Source organism: Euprymna scolopes, chromosome 18, assembly GCF_053919585.1.
Source record: "Euprymna scolopes isolate OS-2025 chromosome 18, ASM5391958v1, whole genome shotgun sequence".
Classification (NCBI taxonomy): Eukaryota; Metazoa; Mollusca; class Cephalopoda; order Sepiida; family Sepiolidae; genus Euprymna; species Euprymna scolopes.
In genome coordinates, this window is record NC_136499.1 from 108386540 (window position 1) to 108396367 (window position 9828).

Consider the following 9828-nt stretch of genomic DNA (forward strand, 5'->3'; position numbering starts at 1 on the left):
AATATTAATATCTATAATGTTTATATCTATATAATAATAATATTTGTTATATTTATTTATATCTATATAATAATAATAATATCTTTAATATTAATTTATATCTATATAATATCTATAATATTTATTTATATCTATATAATAATAATATCTATAATATTTTGTATATCTATATAATAATATATATAATATTAATTTATATCTATAAAATAATATCTATAATATCTATTTATATCTACATCGTAATAATGTCTATAATATTAATTCATATCTATATAATAATATCTATAATATTAATTTATATCTATATAATAATATCTATAATATTAATTTATATCTATATAATAATAATAATAATATATATAATATTTGTTTATATCTACATAATAATAATATCTTTAATATTAATTTATATTAATTTATATCTATATATTAATAATATCCACAATATTAATTTATATCTATATAATCATATGTATAATATTAATTTATATCTATATAATAATATCTATAATACTAATTTATATCTATATAATAATATTTATAATATTTATTTATATCTATATAATAATAATATCTGTAATACTAATTTATATCTATATAATGATAATATCTATAATATTTACTTATATCTATGTAATAATAATATCTATAATATTTATTTATATCTATATAATAATAATATCTATAATTCTAATTTATATCTATATAGTAATAATATTTATTATTCCTATTTATATCTATATAATATTAATATTATAATAATTATTTATATCTATATAATAATATCTATAATACTTATTTATATCATAAGTATCAAATAATTCACGCCAAAACTACTTACAAATATCTGAACACCATGTTTTTACTCGATGAATACCCACGAAGAACTCAGCTTCCAAAAATAGTTTTGATAAAATAAATAATCCTCCAGTTTGCTATATAAGTTTAAATATTAAACATGATTTTACTGATTTTATAATGTAAATATATTATTCATTCAATTCATTCAATCATTAAGATTTCAAGTAAAATTTCCATTTATTGTAAATACGCGACTAGTGCCGGCAGATGCGTGTCATAGAAACCCACTTTCGTCCCTCTGTTAACGACCTTCGAAATCCACGCATTTCTGAGACTAAATTGATTATTATTATTTCATAATAATCTCAACTTTCAACTATTTTTGTTGGACTTTTTTTTTCATTTGAACATCAGGTTTATTCCTTTGAATTTAGACATTCAAGCGGTACCTTAATACTTCTGCCGTTCCTCACAGGAAAACCCTTTGCAGAATTGGAAAAGAAATTGTCCTGTCAATCCATTTATGGTATGGCACAATGGAGAACGCCTCTTTTGGGAGAGCTGTTTTTTTTTTTTTTTTTTTTTTTTTACAAGGTGGTCACCACTTATCAAGGCTCGGAAGCCACTCGGGGATAAGGGTTATTGTAAGTACAGTACGTTAGTGTAGATATTTAAAGTGTCTACTTAAGGGGGCGGTTCATCAGGAATTTGTTTACGTTGGACTTGAAGACATCCAAGTTGTAGTCAGGAGGGAAGCAGACAGACGGAACAGAGTTCCACAGGCGTGCAGTTCTAAGAAAGAAGCTTTGTTCATGGAATCTACGTTTTGATTTAGGCATAGATAAAGAGTGGGGAAAGTTTTTGACTGGATTCAGCTAGATATGTGTTTTTTGTAAAAGATTGGCGAGGGGGGGACCAGAGATTGGAGTTCAGACAAGCACCTGCTATGAAATAACGATAAAACAAAGATAGGCTTGCAACGTCTCTTCTGTGGGAGAGAGGTTGTAGGGAAGAGAAAAGGGCATCCCCCATTAAGCCACGAAGTCTTTTTTGTACTCTGTCAAGGCAGGATAGGTTGTTTTTAGCAGTTCCTGCCCAGATATGGCAGCAGTATTCCATCCTTGGACGTACTTGGCTTTTATATAGATTCTATATTAATGAACCTTGGTCCTAACTTGATCTGTACTTGTGCGGTGCAGATGTGTTAAGCAAGTGCTTGTGTTAAGCAGGTGTTTGTGATTTTGAAAATGTTCTGTTATGACTCAAGCCAAGAATGACAGTTTGTTTATAATATTGAACCAAGTCAAAACGATATAAGACCTTAGAATTTGAAAGGTCGAACCCGAAAGAACTCATGGATACAAAAAAAAACAAACAAACAAACAAACAATATTTAAACGTTATGTATGAATGTCCCCCCTCTCTCTTTCTCTATTTCTCTTTTTCACTCTCCTTCTCTCTCTTTCAATGAAGAAAGAGAGAATTAAATATAATTGGATTGTTTTAAAATAGTTGAAGCTTGCATTCTGGGGCCAACGGACGCAACATAGCATGCATCTGGTTTCAACTGGTCTTTATAAAAATATGCTCCTCATTGTTAAATTATAAATAAATAAATAAATTATATATATATATATATATATATATATATATATATATATATATATATTATAAAAATGCATTTTTTCGCTATTTTTGTACGTACAAGCGTTCGATTTTAACCTTAATGGGACGGAAAGCTGCCTGTAACAACGTAATGAGCACACAAGAAGCGACCCATGCCAGCCAATTATAGCCGACGACATATCGACCCGTTGTGCTGATGTTTCAATGTGCCTATCGTTTGGATATCGTTGGATATCATGTCTAACACCCGGGGAGCTGGTTGTGTTCCCAGGACGTTTCTCAAGCAAGTAATTCTCCCCGGGAAACGATAGTGCCACAATGACAGTTCTAATTACAAGGGGGATCACTTTGACTTTTTTTTACAATTCCATAGTCTAATTCCCATTTCAGATCTTCATATTTATTATTTATCATGCTGATATCGAAAGGGAAGTGCTGTGTTAATGAATGCCCACCTTTTCTTGTTTTTGTTTAGAAAAATTATGTCAGCTTTGGAATGTTCAAGGGCCTTATCTGTTTGGACGTGCATGCCCGAAAGGAGTTTGACATTGTCGTTTTTCTGATTAAGCCATTTGTGGTAGCTTTTCGTTTTGGTCCCAAGCATTCCAATTACAATGGGAATCACTTTGACTTCTTTATATTTTCATAGGCTAACTATTTCCCATTTAAGATTTTGATATTTATTTATTTTTTCATATTTCTCCTCTGCTACTCTGGTATCGAAAGGGCAGGCTATGTCAATGATTGAACACGTTCTCTTGTTTTTGTTTGGAACGTTCAAGGACTTTATCAGTTTATATTCGCATGTCTAAAAAAAATTGACATTGTCGTTTTTCTATACCACTTCTGGTTTATGCTCATATCACTTCTAATTGTGGTCTGATACGTAGAGTTAGTATATATTCCAGTGTGGTGTAAAATACCAATTTTTGTTATAGGTTCGTTAAAATACTATTTACTTCAGTTTAGTTAATACATATTTATAATCTTCTTTAATATTTTTATACTCGTTTATAAGATAATCTATATATTAATACGATAGCGTGTGAGTTATTTTCTGTGCCTTGATTACACCCAGGTCGTTTAATTGTTATGTACTTCCATTTCTTGTAATAAATAATTTTACCAAGAATTCTTAATAAGTTTTGGTTTCGATTTCGATTATGGCTGAAGAAACTCAAGTTATATATATATATATATATATATATATATATATATATATATATATATATATATATATGTTTCATAAGTGTTTATTTCGGTTTCGATTCAAGCTAATGCACCCGAGTCATATGGATATATTTATTGTTTTATTTTAAAAATCGCAACTTTATAATATATAAAAATGAATAGAAAATTAACTGTATAATAATATATACGAAATCTGCAAGAATTAAAATATCATATTTAAGCGTACTTTACGACCGGGCTATGCCGGGCATCCCTGCTAGCTTAAATAAATACTTTTGCAGTTTTAACACAAGAGCTTCAATAATATCAGAGCGTCTCCATTTACACTGAACATCTACAGAATGCCAACATCAATATATTATATATGAATGAGGCCCCTGTGGAAGTTCCACAGGTTCTGCTAGTGTGTATATTATTAGTTTAATTTCTCCGATGTTTTATATTGATGTTGAGATAGCACAGGGCATAATGTTTCTTCCCTTACATTACACAATCTACACATCGGTAATTCTGTAGATTTGTTGATGTAGTCTTTGATAGACTTAGTGCGAATGGCTTGTTCCTGGATTGCCATTAAAGAGTTTTTAGTAGATATTTTAAGATCACCCCTGATCAACCAATTCCAACTGTCATTTTTTGTTACATTTAACATTCTTAATGAATACACTATGTATTATCGTTCAAAATAATTTCCCCTCCTCTCTTGTAACCCTTGACTCTTTTTTATTCATTTATTTATTTTTTTTACCCCAGTTCTTTGTATCTTCTCCCTTTTCACCGCACGAAGAAGAATCTCAAACATCTTTCCTCTATATTTACCACGTCTTCAATATTAAATAAGTCTTGCTTTTCTGTCGATCTACATTTTCTTTCTTAGCAGAAGCTACATAAATTGTAAGGATTTTACGTTTTTTTTTTTTTTACACGGTGGTCACCACTTATCAAGGCCTGGAAGCCACTCAGGGATAAGCGTTCTTGCAAGTACAGTACGTTAGTGTGGAGATTTGATGAAGCGTTTACTTAAGGGGGCGGTTCATGAGGAATTTGTTAACGTTGGACTTGAAGACATCCAAGTTGTAGTCAGGTGGGAAGCAGGCAGACGGAACAGAGTTCCACAGGCGTGCAGTTCTAAGAAAGAAGCTTTGTTCATGGAATCCACGTTTTGATTTAGGCACAGATAAAGAGTGGGCGAAATTTTTCATAGTGGATTCAGCTAGACGGGTGTTTTTCGTGAAAGATTGGCGAGGGGGGGGGCAAAGATTGGAGTTCAGACGAGCACCTGCCATGGAAATAACGATAAAACAAGGATAGGCTCGCAACGTCTCTTCTGTGGGAGAGAGGTTGCAGGGTAGAGAAAAGGGCATCCCCCACTAAGCCACGAAGTCTATTTTGTACTCTGTCAAGGCAGGATAGGCTGTTTTTAGCAGCTCCTGCCCAGATATGGCAGCAGTATTCAATCCTTGGACGTACTTGGATTTAATATAGATAGAGAATTGCATCTGTAGTGAGATATCTTCTTGTTTATTTACGTGTTTTTGTGTCCAAGCATTTTAATTCATTTACATTCTATATAGTCAACGTTATGTCGAATGATAGATACTGCCCTGACAATGATGGCATACATTGTATTTTGGCCATGGAGGTACGATTTAAGAATAACTCTTAATCTTCTGTTGTACTCGGCTGTGACCTGGTTTTTCATTTCCATGTCTTAATCTGATCGGCTTCCAGCATTGCCAAGTATTTGTAGCTTCTTTCACTGTCAACATCTTTTATCATATCCGAGTGAACGAGTTTACCTTTTTTATCACAAGAATTCAGCACATTTGATGATGCAAAATTGCATCTTTGTATCATTACTAAACAATCTGATCATATTCATTAGGGTATCAAGCTGGTTCTCATTCCTTCCCAAAACTGTAAGTGTAATCTTATGACCCTTTTAGGCTGTGATCATAGCGTAGTATCTGTTAACTGTGGCAAGCAGGGCCAAGGGTCAAAACATTATTATTATTATTATTATTGGCTCACATGAGCTTTCACACAAGTCAACAAACGATCTGATTGGAAACCTGTGGTGTTCTCTGGAAGCTGAGTGACAACAAGTATCCCCAGACGGCCAGTTCTCTCTACCTCCTTCGATAGCATTTGCAAATGAATTTGCATCATCGCAACGTCCTCTTATCATTGATTTCTCGTTGGCAGTGGCCATTGGTTTATACTGGAATTTGAGTGGCACTCAGCCTCCCCAAAGTCCCAGTTCTCTTTGCGCTTGTCCAGCCGAGGCCTGGCTAGCACTCTCTCCTTGGTCTTTCGGTCCTTCTTGACCCTTCCCGGCTCTTTGGTATCACTTTTTATTGGGGGGAGCGGTGATGAAACAATGGGGGGATGCATGATGAGGGTGTAGAACTTTTAAATATGCAGCTTCGGTGTTCTTCATTCCCTGTAACGCTTATTCGTCATATTGTCTTCTTGCATTATTCTCCACATTCACAGGGTTTCCTTAATATTTCAGTCGTTTTCATTATTCTTAGTCATTGTACTTTTGCAGTTATTCCTCTGATTCCAATTTCTGACATTCTTTTTTCAAAGTTTTCGGAATTGTTCCTAGTGCTCGGTACTATTTTGATTTTCTTCATCATCCAAATCCCTTTTAACTCTCTGCCTAGCTCTGTGTATTTGCTTCGTTTCTCCGTTTCTTTCAAACTCACCCTGTGGTCAGCTGGGACAGCAAAGTCTACGATTTGACAGGATTTTTCTTTCTTGTTAATTATTACGACATCTGGTCTTCTTGCTTGGGTGGGTTTGTCCGTCTGTATGTCCATGTCCCATAGGATTTTGTGGTTCTCGTTTTCGAGTGCTGTTGCGGGCTTATGCTTATACCATTTGTCTGTACGCTTAAAATGCAGCCGTTTGCACAATTCCCAGTACACCGCCCTCCCCACTTGGTCATGCTTGTTTTTGTATTCCTTTTGAGCCAGTTTGCTGCATTCACTTACTATATGGTTTATCGTTTCGTCTCTTTGTCCAAATAGTCTGCATTTGCTGTTTTCTTGTGTTTTATCGATCCTTGCTTTGATATGGTTGGTTCTTATCGAGTTATCTTGTGCTGCAGTTATTAGAGATTCAGTTTCTCGGTTTATATATCCTTTTCGCGTCCATATCCAGGTGTTTTCGTCATTCTCATCTGTTGTCATTCTTATGACTCTTCCGTGGAGTTGTTTCTCTTTTCTTGTTTTGTCATTTGTCTCTCTGTTTTCTGTTTTGTGTTTTTTTCAGTGTCTCTCGCTTCCATAATTATCCTTTCAGTGTTTTGCATTATGTATTTTTCTAGTCTTTTTTCGTGTCCTTCACACAGTCTTCTATACAAATCAGTCCTCTCCTGCCGTCTTTCCTTTTTACGTAGTCTGTCAATATCGTCCTTTGGATGTAGTGCATTATGCATGGTCATGAGTTTCCTGGTTTTCTGGTCGAGTTGTCTCAGTTCTTCTTTTGTCCACCCTATAAACAGTCCAGAGTATCTCACTAGTGATACTTACCATGTATTTATACCTTTTATTAGGTTTCTGCTATATAATTTCATTTCCACGAGTTTTCTTGTTCTCTTGAGGTATTCCTTTCCAATTTTCTTTTTCATTTCTGTTGCTCTGATGGTGTCCGCTTCCAGAATTCCTAAGTATTTATAGTCGTCTTGTTTTTCTAGTGCCCTCATTTCTGTTTGGTTGGGTAGTTCCATGTCTTCTGTCGTTTCCAGTTTTCCCTTTCTTATAACCAGTTGTGTAGACTTTTCCATTCTAAATTCCATTTGGATATTTTGGCTGAAGATCCTGGTAGTGTTACTTAGTGTCTCTAGCTCCTTTTCGGTCCTTGCAAAAAGTTTCAGATCGTCCATGTACATCAGGTGGTTCATTTTTTCCTCTGTATTGAAGAACTTGTATTCGGCTTGGCAATTTCTCAGAATACTGTTCAAGAGCATCATGGCTATGATGAACAGTAGTGGTGATAGTGAGTCTCCTTGAAAGATGCCTCTTTGTATGTTAATTTCTGTTATTTGTTGTCCACCAGCTATCAATTCCAGTCTCCATGTTTTCATTGCATTTTCTATTACGTTGGTGATCCCGCTTGGTATTTTATACATTTTTAGGCATTCTATTATTCATGCTTGGGGGATCCTGTCATACACTTTTTTGTAGTCGATCCATGCCATGGCTAAATTCTTTCTCCTCCTTTTTACCTCCTTTAGGATCTTTTGATCTACATATAACAGGTCATGTGTTCGTCTTTTTCCTTTTTGGCATCCTTTCTGCTCCTCGGGGATGAGTCCACAGTTATTCAGGGAGTGGTAGATTTGTTTCCTCAGTTGTGCTGTCAGTATCTTCCACAGTTGGTAAGCACGTGATTGGCCTATAGTTGCTAGGGACGGTTTCTTTCTCCGTGTCCTTTTGAAGCAGTGTGGTTCTACCTTTTGTCATCCAGTCTGGTACGCTTGCTTCCTGTATACATCTCAGGTATTGGGCTAGCCTTTCGTGTAAGGTTGTGAATTTTTTGAACTAGTATGCATGTATCCCGTCGGTGCCCTGGTGCTCTCCAGTTTGCCATTTTTCCTATGGTTTTATTTAGGGTTTCTTTGTTGATTTCATTCACTGTTCCTTCTTCGATTTGTTGTAACTCTTCTTTCATGTCTTTCAGCCATTCAGCATTTCTATTGTAATCTCATTGCTCTTCCCATATTTTACTCCAGTAGAGTTTTGTTTCTGTTGGATTTGGTTGTTCTGTTTTTGTTTTTCCTCCGTTCACATTTTGGTAGAATTGGCTTTCATTAGTTTCAAATGTTCTGTTTTGTTTGCATTGTTCAGATTTATATCTATATCGTCTCAATCTCGCTTCTTTTGCTTTTATTTTTTGGTCTAGTTCTTCATGTTTCTTGTTTAGCATCTCCCTGTCAGTTACATTTCCAATATTCCGTTTTCTCCACATTGCTTTCTTCCTGTTGATCATTTTGGTTTCTTTTTTATGTTTGTGCATTTGGGTTTCTAGTCTTATTTCTCATCCAGGTTTTGTCGGTTCACTTGTCCCCGGTTGTTTTTCTGATTTGAGATTCATACTTACCCTTTTGGCGCCTGCGTAAATTAGGTCGTTTAAGTCTGTGATTGTATTTGTTGGGATATGTGGGAGGAGCTTGTTAACTTTCTCTGTTTCTGTTTTTAATTTCTTCTGCTCTTTGTTTCTTAACGATGAGAGCTTTGTTTTTTCCTCGTTCATCAGCTGTATTATTTTATTTATTTTATTTGCTTCATTCTCTCTTAGTTCTGTTTCATTGTTCTCGGGTTCCACGTTTGTAGACTTTGTTCTTTGTTGGTCCTCGGCCTTAGGTGTTTTTACTTGTGAGGCTTCAACTTGTGGGGTTGCTCTACGCGGGGGATGCTTCTTGTTCAGTTTCATCATTTATTTTTCGCTGAATTTCTGTTAGTTCTAGTTTAGAGAGCCAACTTTTCTTGAGTATCAGTCTTGCTTGGTCCGCATTTCTTATTTCGTATTGTAGTCACTGGATAAGTTCCATAGTTCTTTCATTCGTTTCCGATAACCTCCATATCTATATTTAGGATGACTTCTATAATAGCATTCCATTACGAGTCTATTCTCTTTTGTTGTCCATTTCTTTCGTCGTTTTTTTTTCATTTTGATAGTTATCATGGCTGTGCTGTGTTTCTTCGGTATCATTTTGTTCCCTGAAATTAGAGGTTATACTTACCTGTTCAGCGTCCATGTTATTTGAATTTCTGAAACTAGAAAGTTGGCCAACATTCACAGGATGACGACCGGGTCCCCCAGGGTGACTACTGAAGGAGCACCTGCCGGTCATGGCACCCAGATCTTTCTTCTGGTCCCATGGTTTGTATTATTTGTAATTGACATGTTTCATATTTTAGTGTTTGTGGCAAAACCAAGCCCAGAATTGTTTTATCTGTGGTTCTGACGCAGGGATAGTGCAAAGCTCCCATGTATACAAGAGTTATCGTGCACTATCACACATACATATGGGACATGAAATTATTATCATTATTATTATTATTATTATTATTATTATTATTATTATTATTATTATTATTATTACTATTACTATTATTATTGTTGTTATTTTTATTATTATTATTACTATTATTATTATTATTATTATTATTATTATTATTATTATTATTATTATTATTA